The sequence below is a fragment of the Rhynchophorus ferrugineus genome, unplaced genomic scaffold (assembly GCF_030347505.1).
Source record: "Rhynchophorus ferrugineus isolate W39M unplaced genomic scaffold, kcgeb_rfMv2 rfM10, whole genome shotgun sequence".
NCBI classification, from domain to species: Eukaryota; Metazoa; Arthropoda; class Insecta; order Coleoptera; family Curculionidae; genus Rhynchophorus; species Rhynchophorus ferrugineus.
In genome coordinates, this window is record NW_027472589.1 from 30,313,394 (window position 1) to 30,337,040 (window position 23,647).

At 33.0% G+C, this 23,647-nt stretch overlaps 1 protein-coding gene across 2 annotated transcripts in view; it reads left to right on the forward strand.

The window, feature by feature from the left end:
• The first annotated feature begins 5,065 nt into the window (after positions 1 to 5,065).
• Positions 5,066 to 23,647, forward strand: part of Kni (knirps) — a 902,599-nt gene continuing 884,017 nt past the window's right edge. The window contains exon 1 of one of the 2 annotated variants that reach the window (XM_076415606.1): positions 5,066 to 5,199. The gene's annotated coding sequence lies outside the window, so the exon portion shown is untranslated. The remainder of the gene's footprint in view (positions 5,200 to 23,647) is intronic. The other variant, XM_076415607.1, reaches the window with a different exon arrangement.

Here is a 23,647-nt window from a genome sequence, read left to right on the forward strand (position 1 = left end):
CCATTGGAGAATATAAAGGAATTTAAAATTAACTGTCCTCTCCTATCTCATATTTTATACAGATAAGAATTCGTACATCTTCGTCTGACATCACGAATGAAAAAAAAACAGTCGAATCATACATTTGACTGAAAATATTAATTACTATTTTCAGTCGCTATTTTTTGACTGTTTCGACTGTTTTCAGTCGATAGTTCCCAACGCTACTTTTAATATTATTGCTCTTAAACAGAATAACCTATTTTATTTAATGTTTTAATCATGTTTGAACATCCAACATTTTTTATGCTGATTACGAATAATAGATCTACAATTAATATGTAATATTTTGTCATTATATAGAGTCTGTATATATTGTAAATGTCTTTCTAAATATCATTGTATATCTGTGCGGAGAACTGCAGCTATTTTAAATGTAAATGTTGACTCAACAGCTAATAATAAATAAATATTACATATATCTATCCATTGTAGATATTTTTCTACGAAACCTCAATAGCTTTTATTTAGCTAATAATATTATTATATAGTACCAGTAATACTGATACTATAATTAATTCAATACAGTATTAATTAATAATACTAAATTACATTTTGCCATTCAACAAAGAATAAGTTTACAAAGCTAACAAAATCAATGCAACTTTCTAGATATAATATGATAACGTTTTTACATTCCCAAAAAAATAATTGACACAAAGTTGAATGAGCTTCGTGATGTATAATGGGCGCGTATTAGTATGCGAATATCAGTTAAACCAGAGAATATGAATTCTGAGGTAGAGGGGAGATCGATATAATACAATGATCTCAGTTCTGTTTCCATCAGATTTACCTATATTGAAATGGAGAACAAATTAACTTCTCCATTTTGTCAAGAAGATCTCTACTTTCAATTTAGCCCAATGCGCACTAATCACAGTTTAAATAAAAGTATATTTTATACAAAAATATAAAAATAATCGACAGGTCGATTGAAAAGTCCCCGGCTTACCATAGTAAAACTCATTTTTTTTTTTGGCGAAATTAGTTTTTTTGTATTCAACATAATTTCCTTCAAGAGTGATACATTGATTATAGCGACCATCCAACTTTTCGATACCATTTTTGTAGTACGATTTGTTCTTTGCTTTAAAATAGACCTCAGTTTCGTCGATCACCTCTTCATTCGATGAAAATTTCTTCCCAGCGAGCATTCTTTTGAGATCTGAGAACAGGAAATAGTCGCTGGTGGCTAGATCTGAAGAATACGGTGGATGGATGGATTTTTGCATTATTTTCACTGACTTGTGCATTGTCTTAGTGAAGCAGTACTTTCTTTTTCTTCAAATGCGGCCGTTTTTCGGCGATTTTGTCCTTCAACCGGCCCAATAACGCTATGTAAAAGCCGCTGTTGATGGTCCTTCCTTTTTCAAGGTAGTCAATGAAAATTATTTTATGCGCAACCCAAAATACAGACGCCATAATCTTGCCAGCCGACTGTTGCATTTTCCCACGCCTTGGAGCAGGTTCATCGTGTGCAGTCCATTGGGATGACTGTCGATTGTTCTTCGGAGTGAACTGATGGAGGCATGTTTCATCCATTGTCACATATCGACACAAAAAATCGGGTTTATTACACTTGATCATCTTCAAACACTGCTCCGAATCATCAACTCGTTGTTGTTTTTAACACCCACTTTGCACAGAGCTTTCTCATACCCAAATATTCCTGAATGATATGGTGTACACGTTCAGTTGATATCTTTAGAGTGTCTGCTATTTCATTCAATTTCAATTTACGGTCAATCAAGATCATGTTGTGGATTTTTTTAATGCTTTCTTCGGTAACAACCTCTTTTGGGCGTTCACTGTGTTCACCATCTTCGGTGCTCATTTCGCCACGTCTAAACTTGGCGTACCAATCCTTGATGATTGATTATCCTGGGGCAGTGTCCGGAAACTCGTCATCAAGCCAAGTTTTTGCGTCAACTGTATTTTTTCCCTTCAAAAAGCAATATTTTATCAACACGCGAAATTCCTTTTTATCCATTTTTTCACAATAACAAAAGTTGCTTCACTCAAAATGCTATAATTCAGAATCTAATGATTCGACAGCTGTCAAATTTATAAACGTATCTTTTGCCGATTAGGGCTAACTAAAAGACATATGGACTTAATTCTAGTAGCGCCATCTATGTGTCATGCCGGGGACTTTTCAATTGATCTGTTACATACATATTATATGGCATAAGATATTCATAAGACAAACGTGATAACGTCTGACAGAGATGTCAGGAGGGAATTGTTTATATTGTAATGTTAGTATAAAATTGGTTTAGTATTATTATCTGTAATGTTTTTTTTTAATACAATGAATTTTTGTAGAAAATTAAAATATTTTATTTCAAACCCTACACGTTTCAGTCGTTCATTCAATTAACTAGAATCAATATACTTGGCAATAAATAAAACAACTTCTAAAGAAAAAGAGAGATTGACGTTGTATTGGCAATCGTCCCATAGTTACTGCAAGAATAAATGATATAACAGCTACTTACAGAAAAAATAACAAGATTCTAAACGTTCGAGATGTTGATGTTGAAAAAGAAATAAAATCTTACCTGAAAAACTAATTTTCAACGACAAAGATGGAATTAAAAATACGCATGAAATATAACAAAGAACTATCACGATAGATATTTCTAATGTCAGACGATAAAGAAATATAATAATACTGATAATTAATAATATTGGCAAATAATAGGTTAATTCAAAAGTCCCCGGCCTGACACATAGATGGCGCTACTAGAATTAAGTCCATACGTTTTTTAGTTAGCACTAACCCCTAAAATATGGATCGTCCGATCATTCGTTTGTGAATGACAGAATTTTGAGTGAAGCAACTTTTGTTATTGTGAAAAAAAATGAATAAAAAGGAATTTCGCATATAAGATATTGCTTTTTGAAGGGAAAAATACAGTTCAAGCAAAAACTTGGTTTGATGGCGAGTTTACGGACACTGCCCCAGGAAAATCAACCATCAAGGATTGGTATGCTAAGTTTAGACGTGGTGAAATGAGCACCGAAGATGGTGAACGCAGTGGACGCCCAAAAGAGGTTGTTACAGAGGAAAACATTTAAAAAAATCCACAACATGATTTTGAATGACCTTAACATCATATCATTCACGACACGAATATTTGTGTATGAGAAAGCTCTGTGTAAAGTGGGTGCCACGCGAGCTCACTTTTGAACAAAAACAATGAAGAGTTGATGATTCGGAGCAGTGTTTGAAGATGATCAAGCACAATAAACGCGAGTTCTTGCGTCGATATGTGACAATGGATGAAACATGGCTCCATCATTTTACTCCGAAGTTCAATCGACAATCATCCGAGTGGACTGCACACGATGAACTCTCTCCAAAAGGTGGGAAAACGCAACAGTGGGCTGGCAAGGTTATGGCGTCTGTATTTTGGGATGCGCATAGAATAATTTCTATTGACTACCTTGAAAAAAGAAGGGCCATCAACAGCGAGTATTCAGCGTTATTGGAACGTTTGGAGGACTAAATTGCCGTAAAACGGCCGCATTTGAAGAAAAAGAAAGTGCTGCTTCACTAAGACAATGCACCGTGTCACAAGTCAGTAAAGACGATAGCAAAAATTCATTAATTGGACTTCGGTTTGCTTCCTCATCCACCGTATTCTTCAGATCTCGCCTCCAGCGATTACTTCATGTTCTCAGATCTCAAAAGAATGCTCGCTGGGAAGAAATTTTTGTCTAATAAAGAGATGATCGACGAAACTGAGGCCTATTTTGAAGCAAAGGACAAATCGTACTACAAAAATGGTATCGAAAAGTTGGAGGGTTGCTATAATAAGTGTATCACCCTTTAAGGGAATTATCATCACTACATAGTATAAAACAAAGTCGCCTTTTTCTGTCCCTATATCCCTATGTGCGCTTAAATCTTTAAAACTGCGCAACGGATTTTGATGCGGTTTTTTTCAATAGATAGAGTGATTCAAGAGGAAGGTTTATATGTATAATACATGCATAGTATACTAAGGCAACATTGCTAATTTTAGAGGTTTCTAACGTGATGTCGTAAATTAACCTATTTTTTAGGCTTATTTAGCAATTAGCAAAAACGCTGCCTAACCCTACGAGTTAGATCAAATTAATGTACTACAGTATTGTACACCATAAAAAGGTCTACAAAAAAGTCCGCGATGGTATATGTTTATCTTTTAGGGATAACCCACATTAACCATTTTTATTGTTTACTTTTTACGTGAGAAAATGGCTTATTTACGAAGCTATTTTAAGCAACACGGCATTAATCCTTATCGAATTAAGTACCTTAAATACAGTGTGCAATTAATATAGATCAATATGGTTCCTTACAGCATGTAAATTAAACAAATATTTTCAGAGATATTACAAATTTAAAATTTGCGTTTAAAAATGTGTAATGTAATAAAAATTGTATGAATTTATATATTCCAAAGATAGCAGGAAATCTTCATAGTAAGTATAGGGGAAGAGGAATTGTTTTACTCCAAATTTAATGCGTGCAGGCCAAGGACAGTAATGAATGAACCAAAAATACTGGATCGATTTTAATCATGTTTTCATTGAGTGATATAGGCATATATATTTTATGCCCGTGCAAAGTCGGAGCGGGCCGCTATGTTTTTATATACAACCTTCATATTTTTTTCTGTAGTGTATTTAATTTAGTATCAGCATTGCACCCGTGCGAAGCCGGAGCGGGTCGCTAGTATATGATAAAAATGTTTCACTGCATTGTTATTGTTATCAAAAAGATTAAACCATCTTACTGTAATATTATATTATTATATATAGTAGAAAAACCTAATTTAATCCACCCAATTTCATATCACAAGAAACAATACTTATATAGCGGATAATAAATAAATAGTAAATACAAACAAATGTCGAAAATATCTAGCGCATTCCTCAACAGATATTAACTCGTTGAACAAGGGTTTGTTGATGATTTTTTTATCTAGCATACCTTGGACGTCAGGTAATTTGAATTGTCCGTCGATCGCGTATCAGTCGGCGGTCTCTCTGGAAACATTAGCGTACGCGGTGTGATTTCGTGGTGTGAAACTAGGCGGACATTAATAACCATAATAGTAACAGTTCGATTTTATCCCAACTACGACACCTGACCGAATGAACAAGGTAAGTGGGCATTGGATTTAATAAGATTCCTATTTACCGGCTTGTTAGTTCGCAGAGTTCGAACGGCGTCGACTTAATTATTATCAAATGGCGATCTTGATAAGGAAGATCGGGATTGAAGCGTCTTTTTATGTCCGATCTGTATCGAACGATGGTATACGTTCCGTTAATAAATGTAGGGACGGTTTTGTTTAAACTAATTCGTATTTACTAAGTAAATAAAACGACATTGAAATTTAACTGTCACTTTAGAGTGACATTAGAGGTTAGTTTATCGTTTTATAGTGGCAGCGTTACTGTTAAGTATTTATTTAATTATATATACCAAGTGTCTGAAGAAGTAATCAAGGTTGTTGACGTTTCAGTATAATTTTTTGTTTTTATTTCTTTATTATTAAATTATAATTCATCAGAAAAGACAAATTTCCGCATGAGCGCTATGACAGTAGTCAGAAAAATATTGTTTTGTTGCAATAAAATAGGATAGAAATACTGTCAGTAATCTTTATTTTTAAATTACAACTGTATTTACTATAATTTTCGTAGAATTAAAAGCGCAAACCATAACATTTTGTTATATTAACGTGATATGATTTTATTTTGATTCTCCATCTTATATATTACAAGAGCCTGGAAAATCATGGCAAGCACACGAGAATTTGAATGTTTAACGTTGCCAGTTTTTGCAAATTATACGTACATTTTAAGTATATGATATAAATTGAATAAATTACAATCGAATCAAAAGTATTTTTTTTGTAAAAAAAATAATATGAAGAAGGCTTCATAAATATCTTTCATTTAAAAAGAAAAAATAGAAAATAAAACAATATGTAATTATTTATCAATATATTATATAAACATTACATTTACAAACCAAAGTATTTCCAAAGTCTTGTAAATTATTCGTATACCTGAAGAGTATAATATATATTCTCGAATTCACAAATTAACCTATATTTCACTTTAAACTTAAGTTTATATATTGTCGAAGTTATTGAATTTTTTATTAAGATTCAGTAAGAGAAAAAATTCTCAGTGGAAATTGCGTCAATGGTCAGCGGGGCTTTTGCCCCACCCTATATAAAACATTTTAAAAATACATAAGAAAACAATATCTAATGAACTGAATGAGAACTGACAAGTTATTTTCTAATTGTACATTGTTATTGCCTTAAATAGTATTTACATGTTACAATTTTGATTACGAAACGTTTTATTTTTAATATATTTTTATTTTGTGTTTAATTGGACTCAGTACAATCATTGACACCGGTACATGCAGCATCTAACTATCATTTTTCTTATTACATCGCCTTTGTCCAGGATGTTGTACACTATTAATTGTTTTAAAAAACTTCTGACATAATATCTGAATGAAAATTCTGGTTAAATTTGTCTTCATATTTATATTTTTTTAGCTTTTATTAGTATTATTTTTATATTTAAATTTTTTATTTATAAAATATTGTTTTAAATTTTATAGGAATATAATTGGACTAAGTACAAGCACTGACATCAGTACATGCATCATCTAACTATCTTTTTTCTTATTACATCGCGTTTGTCCAGGATGTTGTATGCTATTAATTGTTTTAAAAAACTTCTGACATTATATTTGAATGAAAATTCTGGTTAAATTTGGCTTCGTATTTATATTTTTTTAGATTTTATTAGTATTATTTTTATATTAGATTTTTTATTTTTAAAATATTGTTTTAAAATTTATAGAAATTTAATTGGACTAAGTACAAGCACTGACATCAATACGTGCAACATTTAACTATCTTTTTTCTTATTACATTGCCTTTGTTCAGAATGTCGTACACTACTAATCGTTTAAAAAAAACTTCTAATATAATATTTGAATGAAAATTCTGGTTAAGTTTGGCTTCCTATTTATATTTTTTGACGTCAGTACAAGCAACATCTAACTATCCTTTTTCTTATTATACTGCCTTTGTTTAGGATATTTTAGACCAAAAATTATTTTTAAAACTTGCTGACATGATATCAGAATGAAAATTCTGGTTATATTAGGTTTTGTAAATTAATTTGGCAATGAATAAAAAAGTTTAGAAATTAAAAGTTTCAAAAGCATCTATGGAAAAACTTGTATTATAATTTTCAGTTTTCAAACATCTGTAATATAATGATATATAACCTACAAGACTTGGCATGTAAACTGAGCAATACATACATATATAGCATACAATAATATTCGTATTATCTTGCCTGTCAAATTTAATTTTTAGAGAGAAAAAACCTAATACCAACGAACCAGTTTGGGTTTATTAACAAGCATTCAACAATTGACCAGGTCCACAGAATAACAGATGTTATTGAAAAAGCCTACGAAAGTAAAAAGGTTTGCTCAGGTGTGTTCTTAGTTGTAGCACGAGTCTTCGATAAGGTTTGGCATGAAGGCCTTTTTCATTAACTACAGAAAATGCTACAAAAACAACACACCGAAATATTAAAATCGTACATTGCAACCAGAAGGCAACCAGTTTAGAGTCAATCAAGAAGAGGCTGATTCTACAATAAAAGAAGCTGAAGCAGGTGTACCACAAGGAAGTGTACTGGGACCAATGCTTTATCTACTCTATACTTGTGATATGCCACAAATGAAGAAAATTATGATGGCTACATTTGCTGATGATTATAGCTATCGGAGACAATAGTGAAGAAGCCTCACGAAAATTACAACAGGCAAGTGACAATATTAATAATTGGACACAAGCTTGGCAAATAAGAATTAATGAAAGTAAATCTGTACATGTGCAGTTCACGTATAAACAGACCGTACAAGCACCAATAAAATTAAATAATACTATAATTCCATATAGCTACAACGCTAAATATCTCGGAACGAATCTCGATGCAAATCTTCGCTGGAAGGGACGTATAAAGAAGAAAAGAAAAGAACTGGAATTGAAATATGGGAAAATGTACTGGCTAATTGAGAGAAAATCACAATTATCAGTACATAATAAATTGCTTTTATATCGGAAAATACTGAAACCTATATGGACATACGGAGTTCAATTTATAGGAATGTACTGCAAAGGGTAACATAAATAAAATACAAATTTTTCAGAACAGAGTCCTGAGAGGTATTGTGGGCGCACCCAAATACTATAGGAATGATTACCTACATCGAGACCCTCAGATACCTACAGTCAGTCAAGAGATCAAGAGAATTGCAAGCGGGTATGAGACATGAAAGACTCCATTCTCATGAGAACATTGAAGTATTGTAGCTTTTGGATACCACTACAGTAGGACACAGACTTCAAAATCAAGACACAGAAAGAATCAAACCATCTGATCTTGTGTAGGGTTGTATAGTGAAGTGCATATAATAAAAAATACAGCAGTGACATGTATAAACATTATTTCACCAGAGACTGAGTTAGGGCCGATGGGTCCCCCTAGTTATATACCTAGATTTAAGTTAGCATAAAGACAAATTGTAGGTTATTCGTAAACGACTAGTAACAATGTAATAATTAAATAAATAATAAAAAATAAAATAAATTTAATTTTTTTATTGAAAATAAAACCTAAATCTATTATTTCAATTTTATTTTCTATTTTTTATGGGAAAATAAAAATAAACCCATTAATATCTCGTGTAAATATCAATTTCTTTGAATCACCGTATAGAAGAATGAAGGAATGCCGTCATAAGCTCCGTTACTTTACCGTATTGTATAAGATTCAACCCACACACATACACACACATACAAAATGTCGGAAAAACTAGTCAATTTTATACTGGGAATAGTTAAGAATGGGCTTGGGCACAATTTTATAGAATTTTAGCGTCCCGCGTTTATAGAAACGACCGCGTAATGGTACCAATAAAATATGTGTAATAACTGGCTCTAAAGTCTCTAACGGTATTCGATTTAAAATGTTTCAGCTGATGAATGAAATTGTATATAATTTATTTTTAGATGTTCTTGTTATTTTCGAAAAGGAAAATTATGTTTCAATAGTTTCGTTTTCAATAAAATATGATTCCATAATATATATATATATATATATATATATATATATATATATATATATATATATATATATATATATATATATATATATATATATATATATCACTACATAGTATAAAACAAAGTCGCCTTTTCTATCCCTATGTGCGCTTAAATCTTTAAAACTACGCAACGGATTTTGATGCGGTTTTTTTCAATAGATAGAGTGATTCAAGAGGAAGGTTTATATGTATAATACATGCATAATATACTAAGGCAACATTGCTAATTTTAGAGGTTTCTAACGTGATGTCGTAAATTAACCTATTTTTTTAGGCTTATTTAGCAATTAGCAAAAACGCTGCCTAACCCTACGAGTTGGATGAAATTAATGTACTACAGTATTGTACACCATAAAAAGGTCTACAAAAAAGTCCGCGATGGTATATGTTTATCTTTTAGGGATAACCCACATTAACCATTTTTATTGTTTACTTTTTACGTGAGAAAATGGCTTATTTACGAAGCTATTTTAAGCAATACGGCATTAATCCTTATCGAATTAAGTACCTTAAATACAGTGTGCAATTAATATAGATCAATATGGTTCCTTACAGCATGTAAATTAAACAAATATTTTCGGAGATATTACAAATTTAAAATTTGCGTTTAAAAATGTGTAATGTAATAAAAATTGTATGAATTTAGATATTCCAAAGATAGCAGGAAATCTTCATAGTAAGTATAGGGGAAGAGGAATTGTTTTACTCCAAATTTAATGCGTGCAGGCCAAGGGCAGTAATGAATGAACCAAAAATACTGGATCGATTTTAATCATGTTTTCATTGAGTGACATAGGCATATATATTTTATGCCCGTGCAAAGTCGGAGCGGGCCGCTATGTTTTTATATACAACGTTCATATTTTTTCTGTAGTGTATTTAATTTAGTATCAGCATTGCACCCGTGCGAAGCCGGGGCGGGTCGCTATTATATATATATATATATATATATATATATATATATATATATTTGTATGGGAATGATATGAATGCATCACATTAGTTCAGTGTGATTAATATTTTTTTACGTATTACTTAATGAGTATCGGTCCTAACTTAGTAGCTAGTCTACTAATGTCTTTATATTAACACTGCAGGTTTTTCCATTAAATACGCCTCACTACATTACGCTGCACTACGCAAGATCAAATGATTTGATTCTTTTGAGCCTGTATCCTGTTCTGGTATTATCTAAGAGTTGTAGTACTTCGTGATTGACTTGAGAATGGAGTATATCCCCATGTCTTCTTGTAATTCTCTTAACTTTATGAGTGACAGTCGGTATCTTAAGTTTGTGGAGTAAGTAATCAGTCCCGTAGTATCTGGGCGGACGTACAAGACTTCGCGGGTCTTTGTTCTGGAAAATTTATTTATATTTACATTCGCAACATTCCCATATTTGAATTCCGTGTTTTCATATAGGCTTTAGTACTTGTTTGTATAACAACAATTTATTACCTATTGACAATTGAGATTTTCTTCCAATTAACTAATATATTTTCCCATATTTGAACTCCATTCCTTTCATTCTCTGTATTTGCATGTTCCTTGTATCGAAGCTTTGCATCTAGAGTCATTTTAAGATACTTGAGTGATTTGTTGTTGTTGGTGTTTATGCGGTCTGCTTATAGGTGAATTGCACATTTAACTGGTCAATTGAAGAGTCCCCGGCCTGACACATAGATGGCACTACTAGAATTAAATCGATATGTTTTTTAGTTAGCCCTAATCCTCAAAAGATGCGTGTATAAATATGACAGCTGTTGGATGATTATTTTGGGGATTATAGATTTTGAGTGAAGCAACTTTTGTTATTGTGAAAAAAATGGATAAAAATAAATTTCGCGTATTGATAAAATATTGCTTTTTGAAGGGAAAAATACAGTTGAAGCAAAAATTTGGCTTGATGTCGAGTTTCCGGACACTGTCCCTGGAAAATCAATCATCAAGGATTGGTATGCTAAGTTTAGCCGTGGTGAAATGAGCACCGAAGACGGTGAACGCAGTGGACGCCCAAAAGAGGTTGTTAACGATGAAAACATTTAAAAAATTCACAAAATGATTTTGAATGAACGTAAATTGAAATTAAATTAAATAGCAGATACTCTAAAGATATCAACTGAACGTGTACATCATATCATTCACGAATATTTGGGTATAAGAAAGCTCTGTGTAAAGTGGGTGCCGAGCGAGCTCACTTTTGACCAAAAACAACGACGCGTTGATGATTCAGAGCAGTGTTTGAAGATGACGAAGCGTAATAAACCCGAGTTTTTGCATCCATATGTGACAATGGATGAAACATGGCTCCATCATTTTATTCCGAAGTCCAATAGACAGTCATCCGAGTGATCTACACACGATGAACCCGCTCCAAAGTCGTTGTTATGACGTCTGTATTTTGGGACGCGTATGGAATAATTTTCAATGACTACCTTGAAAATTTTGAAGTACCATCAACAGCGAGGACCGTTTGAAGGACGAAATCGCCGAAAAACGGCCGCATTTGAAGAAAAAAGAAGGTGGGAGCACTCTTCACCAAGCCAATACACCGTATCACAAATCAGTGAAAACGATGACAAGAATCCATAAATTGGGATTCGAGTTGCTTTTTTACTATTTCAGCGAGTATTTCCTGTTCTCAGATCTCAAAAGAATGATCGCTGGGAGGAAATTTTCGTCGAATGAAGATGTGATCGCCCAGGCTGAGGCCTATTTTCAAGCAAAGGACAAATCGTACTGTTGGAGGATCGCTATAATTAGTGTATCACACTTGAAGGGAATTATGTTGAATAAAAAAAACTAATTTTGCCAAAAAAATGTGTTTTGCTATGGTAGGCCGGCGACTTATCAATTGACCTAATACAGATATACTTTGGTATTATTTTCCAGGTTTGGGTTCAAGCCATTTTCGAGTTTCTTCTTCGCTTGCCTCAATGTACCTCAATGTAACAACAATTGTAGTATCATCATCAAATGTAGCCACTCTGATATGTCCATTTGTGGTATATCACGTGTGCAAAGTAGGTAAAGAGTTAGTCCCAACAGACTTCCTTGTGGTACGCCTGCTTCTGCCTTTTTTATTTTAGAGTGAGTTTCCTCTTATTTGACTCTAAATATTCTGATTATGATGTATGATTTTAATATAGTTCAGTGAGAGCAGTGTTACTTCGATATATATATATATATATATATATATATATATATATATTAGATATACGATTCGAAGCTCAATTTGGTTTATAAATTACTAGCGACCCGCCCCGGCTTCGCACGGGTGCAATGCTGATACTAAATTAAATACACTACAGAAAAAATATGAACGTTGTATATAAACATGATTAAAATCGATCCAGTATTTTTGGTTCATTCATTACTGCCCTTGACCTGTACGCATTAAATTTGGAGTAAAACAATTCCTCTTCCCCTATACTTACTATGAAGATGTCCTGCTATCTTTGGAATATCTAAATTCATACAATTTTTATTACATTACTCATTTTTAAACGCAAATTTTAAATTTGTAGTATCTCCGAAAATATTTGTTTAATTTACATGCTGTAAGGAACCATATTGATCTATATTAATTGCACACTGTATTTAAGGTACTTAAATCGATAAGGATTAATGCCGTATTGCTTAAAATAGCTTCGTAAATAAGCCATTTTCTCACGTAAAAAGTAAACAATAAAAATGGTTAATGTGGGTTATCCCTAAAAGATAAACATATACCATCGCGGACTTTTTTGTAGACCTTTTTATGGTGTACAATACTGTAGTACATTAATTTGATCTAACTCGTAGGGTTAGGCAGCGTTTTTGCTAATTGCTAAATAAGCCTAAAAAATAGGTTAATTTACGACATCACGTTAGAAACCTCTAAAATTAGCAATGTTGCCTTAGTATATTATGCATGTATTATACATATAAACCTTCCTCTTGAATCACTCTATCTATTGAAAAAAACCGCATCAAAATCCGTTGCGTAGTTTTAAAGATTTAAGCGCATATAGGGATATAGGGACAGAAAAGGCGACTTTGTTTTATACTATGTAGTGATTATTATTAGAATTCTAATAGTTTTTATATTACACACGGGTGCACAATTCTCTTCTTTTACTCTAATTCAGCTCATCAATATTTTAGTGATACAGTGCTCTCTAATTTAATTTCTCCACTTATTGCGTCCAGCCATTCTACTATCTGCATTAGCGTATGAGATCTCTATGTATCAGAACTCACCCTCCTCTTATTTTGAGAACAGGACTAACGTGTTACTAATTACTTCTAGTTCGGAATAGACCGCAAGTAATAACAACACTTTTGGCTTTGAAATAAAAGAAATATTATTATCTTTGCAATCCTTTTGTATATTTAGAAGAGCTCGTCGAGACAAACTCGTAACTAGTATTTTCTCTCGCTCTTTACCAAGCAGTATTAACAACTATTTTTCTTTTTCTACATATTAGCAACGGACTGTTTTATCGATATAAAATAGATATTTAACAGAAAATGCTTTGCTTATCTTTAAATTAGCTAGTGTTATTAAATTATCAAAATGAAATCTGTTTCATATAATTTCAACGAATATAACTAAGCAATTTCCGATGTTCCTGAGGCGTTATTTTCGAACATGACTAATATCCGATAGCTCCGAGTGAAAACTATTATTTTTGAGGCAATATCCAGTTTAGCTTAATGATACGGCGACCGCGTCGAGATACATGTAGCCCGACTCGTTGGAGAATCACCTCGAAAGCGTGATATGTATAACACAAGTCAAATAATTGGACGTAATGGTGAGGGGGTTCAAGTCGTGCGCACTTTCCGCGCCCGAGCCTCAACGAGCGTGTGGAATCTCACGAAGTCGTAATGTGCCAGCACACAATTAAAATATGTTATTCGACATTATTTCTAGTCCAGTCGATAACGTACCAAAAAATGGATTATTTCTGCCTCTTTTTTGCAAACACGAGAAATAAGTATCAATTTAGGTGATTTCATATAATTAATAGTCTACGCAAAGTTTTTTTAGTAGTACGTTATGGATATTTGTGACGTCCAAATATTGCAATGTTGTCGTAACAACTCTGAGTTTTAGTTCAGTTTGGCTTTGACATACAAAAAAATTCGAATATAAATAAAATAATTGAACAAAAATGTTGTGAAATATAATTTATTTTAGCATTATAGTACATCTAATACATATATTATCGAAGGACTTGAAACTACAGTTAAGAACACAGGTATAATAGTTTGTAGGTTAGATTTGTGTTGTTTACATTGTACCCCTTTCCACACCATCCATGAGGTAGAGTTTCTAGACACCTTTTCTTTATTTAGTGGTATCCCCCTGGGGGCCTAATCCACCTAATTAACAATTGTATATCTGAGAAACGTATTATTCTTTCATTCGAGAGCATATTTACCTTTTTACGCTTAGTTCTTGTTTCCTTCGATGGTTTGTTTACGTGCCAAGTCATCTTGGTATCACTGTATATTTTATTTCTCCTGTTGCTATCTGTGTACACCATTTTTCATAAAATTAATCACTGAATTATGTCTAATGCACTTATTATATCTACAAAACGGTTAGTATTCATTCTCCCCTCATACGTTCTAAACTAATGCTCATGTTTAATTTTGAACAATTACAATCATATCTGTGCATACAAATCTTTCATGCCCTACAATGCCAATTTCTACATTTATATTCAATTAATTATGTGCATACCTTTAGTTGTTTCCACTCTCATCACTCTGTCTCAGGAATTTCCAGCATTACAAAGCATTATCACATATCTTGAAAGTTTCTTTCAGTCACTTTCACTTTCCGACTCACTGTCAAATTCAATCACTAAACTGTTAATTTCTAATCTGTTTAAACTATGTTCACGATTCCACCATTTATCAATTAGTTTCCTCTGTATGTCTTTTCGAGTTCATCCAAACTGAAGATGTTATGGTTGACAATGCATCCTTCCATATATTCAAACAGTTTTTGATGGAATATCCTTCTCGACCAGCAATATATCTGCAATTAATTATTAATAAATATAATGACCAACAAAACCTAATCGAATGCTACTGTAACTTTTACCTTTTTCCATAAATTTTTGTTGTTCTTACACTTTTTTGATGCTGTCTTGCCAAGAGTACCACAATGAACCATTTTGAAATATTCAAGTTTCATCAAGATACGCAATTTAAATAAGGTATCTTCCTTGGTCTTTATGCCTTTAAAAATTGAATTCTTTTTAAGGCAATATCTGGAAGTTCCATTAAACTTCTCCGAGGGTTATCTTTACACTATTTAAACCCTACGCCCTATAACAATGTATGAAAGTCTTACATCCCTCAAAAAGCTGTATGTACCTAATTCCTTTATGTATACTTTCCAGACAGAAAATTTTCTCTAAAATAATTTTATTAAACTATGTTTATATCGATAAAATAGTTTCGTATATTTGGTCTCGAATAGAGCCATTTGAAGATGGTCAATAATCGTCACCCACTTTGTATGTAGACGGGTTTTCTTGGATGAATATAACGTATTATTCTTCATTTTGTAAGCGATGTTTTTCACAGTACCCATGCTAATATTTAGCGCGACATCAACCTGCTAAAACATTTTCAATTAAATTGTAAGGACTTATATTATTTAACATCATCAACAATTACCTCTCTAACGGCACTTACCGGCAAAAGAGGCCCTCCATTATCTCGTTCCTTTAATAGGTTATTGCTCCCGAAATAACCTATTAAAGCCGCAATCAATTTGCGACCCTGAATATCTATTGTTTCGCCATTTTCAAACAAAGTGATATGATATATTCGGAGTAACTTAAAACTTATCAAAATGATCAAAGGGCTAAAATAATATTTGCTGTAGTAATTATACCTAATATTTTGAATAATTTAGTGTACTCTAACAATCGAACCAATATTTTTAATGATAATAAAAATATAAAAATATAGTTAAGTAATTTTTGAAACCACTTAATAATTTCATTTATACTTTCCCCATCATTTTAAAGGCTCTTGTTCTACATTGCTAAAGCGATTATATTAATTGATTGAATAATTCCTTTTTCATGTTACCCTTTTTCAAAATACACGCATATTTCAGAGGAGAGGTCAGATTCTTTCATGTTTTTTAAATTAAAATACCCCTAATATAATTTTGGTTAATATACAGATTTATAATGGTAAATTCTTCATTAGCTCAATACCATCATACTGAATGGACAATATATATGTTTGTGTTTATAATTTGCACTTGCCTGTTTATTTCCTTCTATTAGAAGAAATATTTCCTGGTGGCTTAATACTAAAAGCTTGCTTTGGAAAAATTGTTTCAATAACATTCATTAAAAAAAACGAAGATTACTGCTTATTATTAAAATTAATAGTATTTCTGTGAATACAAATGTCTTTTTTATTATAATAATCACACTAAATATTATGGTACGTTTCCATCTAGTTTTAAATGGGCTGTAAATGTTCGCCCACTGAAAGCACACAAACCAGACCGGACAGCACATAATTTTCAACATGTGAAAAGAAACGTATAAAAATAGAAACTGGGCTTTATCTCTGGAATTGTAAATATGTTTTTTTTGGGTGTGCTAACAATACGACGTCAGTATTTAGTCATTTTAGTGACATTCATTTTATTATAATTTATTTCAAACTGTTTAATTTATGTTTTTTGAATGTTTGTGTTCTTTAGATTGTCTATCATTATTATCTAAAAGGCCCCAATTTGTGGTAATATAATTATATATTTATATTCATATCACCGACCAGATTAATGTGAATACATATCTCGACATCCTAAATGATGTCGTTCCTACTATGACTAGCATATTGCTGACAAACATTGCTATATTCCAAGATGGTGATGCACCTTTACACACCGCCGGAAAGGTTCTTGGCTTCTGAATCTCTGGCCAGCAGAACGATCAGACCTCAACGTTGTTGAACTGTTATGGGGAGTTTTAGAGCAGATAGTGAGCAGTAGATTTATAGTTCCATCATCATTCAGAAACAAGAATGGAACAACATTCAATTGGGAATTGTATAAAAAAGTAAAATAAATGATGGTATACAATCTTATTAATAAATAAGTACAACGTGGGGCAAAAGCCCTGCTACCATTTTAAGTAAGTTTGGTTTTCATAAAAATTTTATTTGGTCTTTACGTTTTTTTTTTCGTTATAATTAAAAAATTATATCGGCTAAATGGTTACCGTGATTCGCTATGCAAATTTCGGCTTTTTTGAGGAATTTTTAATGACATCCTGCAATATCTGAGGCTGAATTTCTTCAATTTCGCCGAATATTGTCTTTAAGATGTTAAATCGTTTGGGTCTTATTCACATACACTTTTGATTTTAAAAAAACCCCAAAAAAAATAGTATGGTGCTGTTAAATCCGGAGATCTGACTGGTCATGCTAAATCGCCACTTCGCGAAATTAGTCTTCGTGGAAAAACTTCATTCAATAATTGAATTTTTCAACGAGCTGTCTGTGCTGTGGTCCCATCTTGCTGAAACCACATGTCCTCTAGTCCTTGGTCTTCCATTTTAGGCACAAGTAAATTTCGAATCATCTTGGTACCATTCAGCAGTAACAGTAACTGTAACACCTTGGTCATTTTCAAAGAAATAGGGACTAATAATGCTTCCAGCATGAATATCGTACCATACAATTGTTTTTAATGGATCCAATGATGTTTCATGAAATAATTGAGGATTATGTGTTCATCAAAACCGACTGTTCTGTTTATTGACGTGGCCACTGAGAAGAAAATGGGATTCATCGCTCATTATCAATTTAGATGAAAAATCTTCAATTTCACTAGACGGCCTTAGGATTGCATTACCAATTCGTTGATTAGGATCTCTCGGTAGCAATTTTTGGGCTAATTGAACTTTGTATGTGAACATTTTCAAATTAGTTTTCACAATTCGCCTTAAATTGCATGCAAAAATACGTAACTGGGAATCACGTCTCCGAACTTATGTTTCTGAAGGCTTTGCAATACCATCGCGTACCAGAGCCATGTTTTCAGCGTTACGAGACGTCTGTTGTCTTCCAGAACGAGGCCTGTCTGCTGTCGTATCCAACGGTCGAAAATTCGCATGTAAACGATAAATTGTGGTTTTTGAGACACTGGACCGGTTTCCCCTCTCCTCATAAACCAAAGAATACTCGAGCATTGCATCTTCTAGAAATTCTGAATTACGCGCTAAGCTAGGTGGTGAAATTACCGCTCATATTTGATTCTCCCTCGTATCAGCATTAAGTTGAAGGCACAGATTCGTCTGTTTCTAAAGTATCTACGGAGAAACATGTCTTATATTTGTCAGTTCTCCACTTACATCCTTTGGAAAACAATAGTAAATTTGTACTTACTTGTAGTCTCATTTTTTGAAGATTCTAATGTGAGCTGAACTACTGCTGAATCCATTATAAAACTTTTTGGCACATTTTCCTTTTCAGTATGTTAGGGTAAATGATATGTAAATATACACATATAATGTATTTCAAGTGAATCTCTCATAAAGATCGTTGGTCGAATTTTGGTGGTCGATCTGCGTAGAATCTTATGTTTCCGATTGATAATAGTGAACCAGCAATTTGGCCTTGCCACCAAGGTATTCGCGTGTTTGAATCCCGCAAAAATCATGAATATATGCATGGACATGTATAATTCTTGAGTGAGTCTTTTTGAACTATTCTTTATTTTATTTCAATCCTTTTACGAGTTAGTTAATACCATGACTTATTCATCATTCAAATATATTTTATTAAGCATATAAATTAGTTTTAACGGATTTTTTTGTTAATTTGAGGCTTTATTGTGAAAAATCGGTACAATGGATTTTATTGAAAGTATTGTCAATCGACAGCAGGCAGGCTATATAGGGATTTTTTCACTCGTATCCTTTGAGGATATCCACTAATCGATCCATTATTTGGTATCTTCATGAGAAGTGAAGTGCTGCTCAGACGTATCACGGCTGATATGTCGGAATAAGTAGTAATGAGATGGAGCAACGTCTGGATATTGCGGTGGTTGGAGTAGCTTTCGCATTTCAATGTTTCCAAATATTTTTCACTGATTGTACAAGATGTGATCGATCGTTGTTTTGCTGAAAAATAACGTTGTGCTCGTATTCCTGGAGTTTTCACACAGTGCTCAAGCTTATCAATTGTAGTCGACAACGATTCCCATTAATGGTTCGACTGAATAATTCTTGTCTTCAAATTGTTTCGGTTGTCCAGAATGTCCTGTCTTTAGTGTTAAAACTACCGCTTTTAAAACGTCGAAACTATTATTCTTATGTTGAAATCCATGAAGCATGGTTGTAATAAGCTTCACACAGTTTTCTATAATATTCAGCCGGCTTTAGAAAACAATATTAAACCAATTGCCACATTTTTCTTTTCAGTAGGTTAAGAGAAATTATCTGTAAGTATACAGATATTATATATTTCAATTTAGTTATCGATGTAGGCTTTAATGAAAGACTTACTATTAAAATTACAATTTGGATTTGCATCTTGGTTAAGGATCTTCCACATTTGGGTCCATCCATTCGGTCTCTGAGATGGAGCAAAATAATTAGTTTCATTTAAACCTTCACATCCTGGAAAACAGCACTCCTATTATATTTTTGTGTTTTAACAAATAATAAATAATTTTACTAGAAGCTATAACGCCATCTATCAATAAAAACCGAAATAACGTTTTCCCCAAACTCATATGTAATTTATTGTCACGGGGAACATTATGTACATTATTTATAATCATTAGAAACATCCCGGTGACTGGGGACTATTCGGTTTATTATTCGATTTCGCATTGTGTCGACCCACTGCGTATCATCTTCGCCATTAACATATAAATTGTAGACGATTGACACGGAACGACCTGTTCCTGATGAATATTTTATGTAAATTTAACATTTAATATATAACAATGTAGATTTTATTTCGCTATTTCGTCATTGCCGTTGCCACACATTCCGTTGGGTAAACGTCGTTCACATATCTTTATTATCTGGCCGTGAATAAATTAAAACCGATAAAATGGTACATTATGGCCGAAATTCCGATATCGATCCGTCGAGGTGATTTACTTTTCAGGTGTTTTCACGTCGGTCGATGTCCAGTCTCATGATGATATCGAAATATCGGTCTTAATCTCAAAATTTTATGATATCTTTATATACTAAGAAATATACGATCGCTCAGAAGAATGGAAAGATTAAGATTATTAAAAAGAAACGATAACATCTATATGTTATAATTTATTGCACTCAAATCCTAATCAAACCTTATTAATAAGCTGCTGAAAGTGTAGAATCGGTTCGTTGAGTTTAAGATAGTTTTCAATGGAATATTATTCTATTGTTGTAGCAAAACATCTGCCAATTGCTTCAGTGATGCTGAGGATGGAAATCTACTCCTCATTTTCTGCTCTAAAATTCTCTATAATGGTTCAATTATGGCGAATGTGCTGACCAAGGAAGATGTTTGATGATATTCTGGTGCTTCTCAAACCAAGGTTTTTGGTTTTGCCAATATGATATTATTTGTCAGCAATATGCTGGTTATGGTACGAACTTTATCATTGAGGATGTTGAGATATTTGTTCGCAGTAGTTCTGCCATCACTGGCTGCACTATATGAGAATATGAGTTTGTAGGAATTTTCGTCTGGTCGGTCGGTCAAATTGTGTGGCTGTCGGTACGATTGTTTGTCAGAACACTCACTACTATTTTGTGGAAGAAATTTGAACGAGAACTGAAAATACTGGTTGAAGAAATACTTGTTTATTTCGATTTAAATTGATACATGTGATCGATGGGAGAATGAAAAGGATATTTGGTTAAGTTAAAGGAAGTACGGTAGCACTGTGGAAGTGGTATTGTTACAAGGAAGTAGGGAAAAGAAAAAGAAAGCGAGACGTCGTCGTGGTGGTCTTTTAAAGCCGTGAATCGCATGACACCAATCCACCGGCGTTACCAACTTTTGAACTTTCTGTAGGTGAATGCGTGGTGGCCTAAAGAGTTTTAGCGGTTGCTACAAGTTGAATACCACCAAATTGCTGCTCAAATCTGAACGCACCTTCCGCCATATTTTCAATCATTAATTATCCAAGTATTATTATCGTTACACCACTTCTTTCACAGCTTAGCGTTGGCTTCTGTTATAAAGGGTTTCGTAATTGTAGCCCTTCCGTGAATGTTAGCTTTATGGAGCTTCTGTCGCACAATATTACTGAAGTGAGTATTACCATTGTTACTTTTGGCGCAAGGCGTTTTAGTGTCCGTCCGTCTATGTTAGTTAACTTTAGATTTCGCCTACTATTCCTCTTCACCCATAATATTTTACTAAGTTTTGTGTACGATAATGTGTATGCTTCAATATATGTTTGTATGCCACTCGTGAAATCCCAAGCAACATCTGAGAGATCACACATTTCACTGATCCTTTGTTTTAACACCGAAATATACCCTACACGACTTGTAAACATTTCAATTGAGGAATATATTATACGCCCAAGCTGTGTTGCCAACATGAAATAAGATGTACTAACAGGTCAATTGAAAAGTCCCCTGACACATAGATGGCGCTACTAGAATTAAATCCATCTTTTTTGAAGGGAAAAAAACAGTTGATGCAAAAACTTGGCTTGATGCCGAATTTCCGGATACTGCCTCAGGAAAATCAACTATCAAGGATTGGTATGCTAAGTTTAGACGTGGTGAAATGAGCACCGAAGACGGTGAACGCAGTGGACGCCTAAAAGAGCTTGTTACCGACTAAAACATTTAAAAAATCCACTGAATGATTTTGAATGACCATAAATTGAAATTGAATAAAATAGCAGACACTCTAAAGATATCAACTGAACACGTACATCACATCATTCACGAATATTTGTGTATGAGAAACGGTGCCGAGCTCAAACACTACAAAAATAATAATATATTTTTGTGATATACAAAAAAATTAATTACCAATAAAGCAAATCTAAATTAATATAACTACTAGCGACCCGCTACGGCTTCGCACGGGTGCAATGCTGATACTAAATTAAATACACTACAGAAAAAATATGAACGTTGTATATAAAAACATAGCGGCCCGCTCCGACTTTGCACGGGCATAAAATATATATGCCTATGTCACTCAATGAAAACATGATTAAAATCGATCCAGTATTTTTGGTTCATTCATTACTGCCCTTGGCCTGCACGCATTAAATTTGGAGTAAAACAATTCCTCTTCCCCTATACTTACTATGAAGATTTCCTGCTATCTTTGGGATATCTAAATTCATACAATTTTTATTACATTACACATTTTTAAACGCAAATTTTAAATTTGTAATATCTCCGAAAATATTTGTTTAATTTACATGCTGTAAGGAACCATATTGATCTATATTAATTGCACACTGTATTTAAGGTACTTCATTCGATAAGGATTAATGCCGTATTGCTTAAAATAGCTTCGTAAATAAGCCATTTTCTCACGTTAAAAGTAAACAATAAAAATGGTTAATGTGGGTTATCCCTAAAAGATAAACATATACCATCGCGGATTTTTTTGTAGACCTTTTTATGGTGTACAATACTGTAGTACATTAATTTGATCTAACTCGTAGGGTTGGGCAGCGTTTTTGCTAATTGCTAAATAAGCCTAAAAAAATAGGTTAATTTACGACATCACGTTAGAAACCTCTAAAATTAGCAATGTTGTCTTAGTATATTATGCATGTATTATACATATAGACCTTCCTCTTGAATCACTCTATCTATTGAAAAAAACCGCATCAAAATCCGTTGCGTAGTTTTAAAGATTTAAGCGCACATAGGGATATAGGGACAGAAAAGGCGACTTTGTTTTATACTATGTAGTGATTTGGCTTCGTTAGGTCTTTAAAATTAAATTACGAACAAAACAAATCTAATTTGTTAAACTAGTTGGTCTAACTAGTTGGTAGTAGTAAAAATAATATTGTAAATAGATAAATAGGGTTAGGTTAGGTAGGTATTAAGCTAAATTATGTGTATATAGTTTTAATTATGTGCTCGTAATATAAACACTATATATTTTGTATGGAAATTCGTAGAGATGGTCCGAGATCGATTGGCATCGATACCTCACTTTTCTATCAAGCTCATCCCATACTAATTCGATAAAAGGGTGAGTCTGAATGGCCATTTTATTATTTGCAAAATTTTATCGATTTGCTTTTGCTCGAGGTACCCCTGATTTAAGTTTGAGTGTTTCGGGCTATTGTCTTGTTGAAAAATAAAACTTCGGCCAATTAAATGAGTCCAGAAGGAATCAAGACCGTAGAGAGTA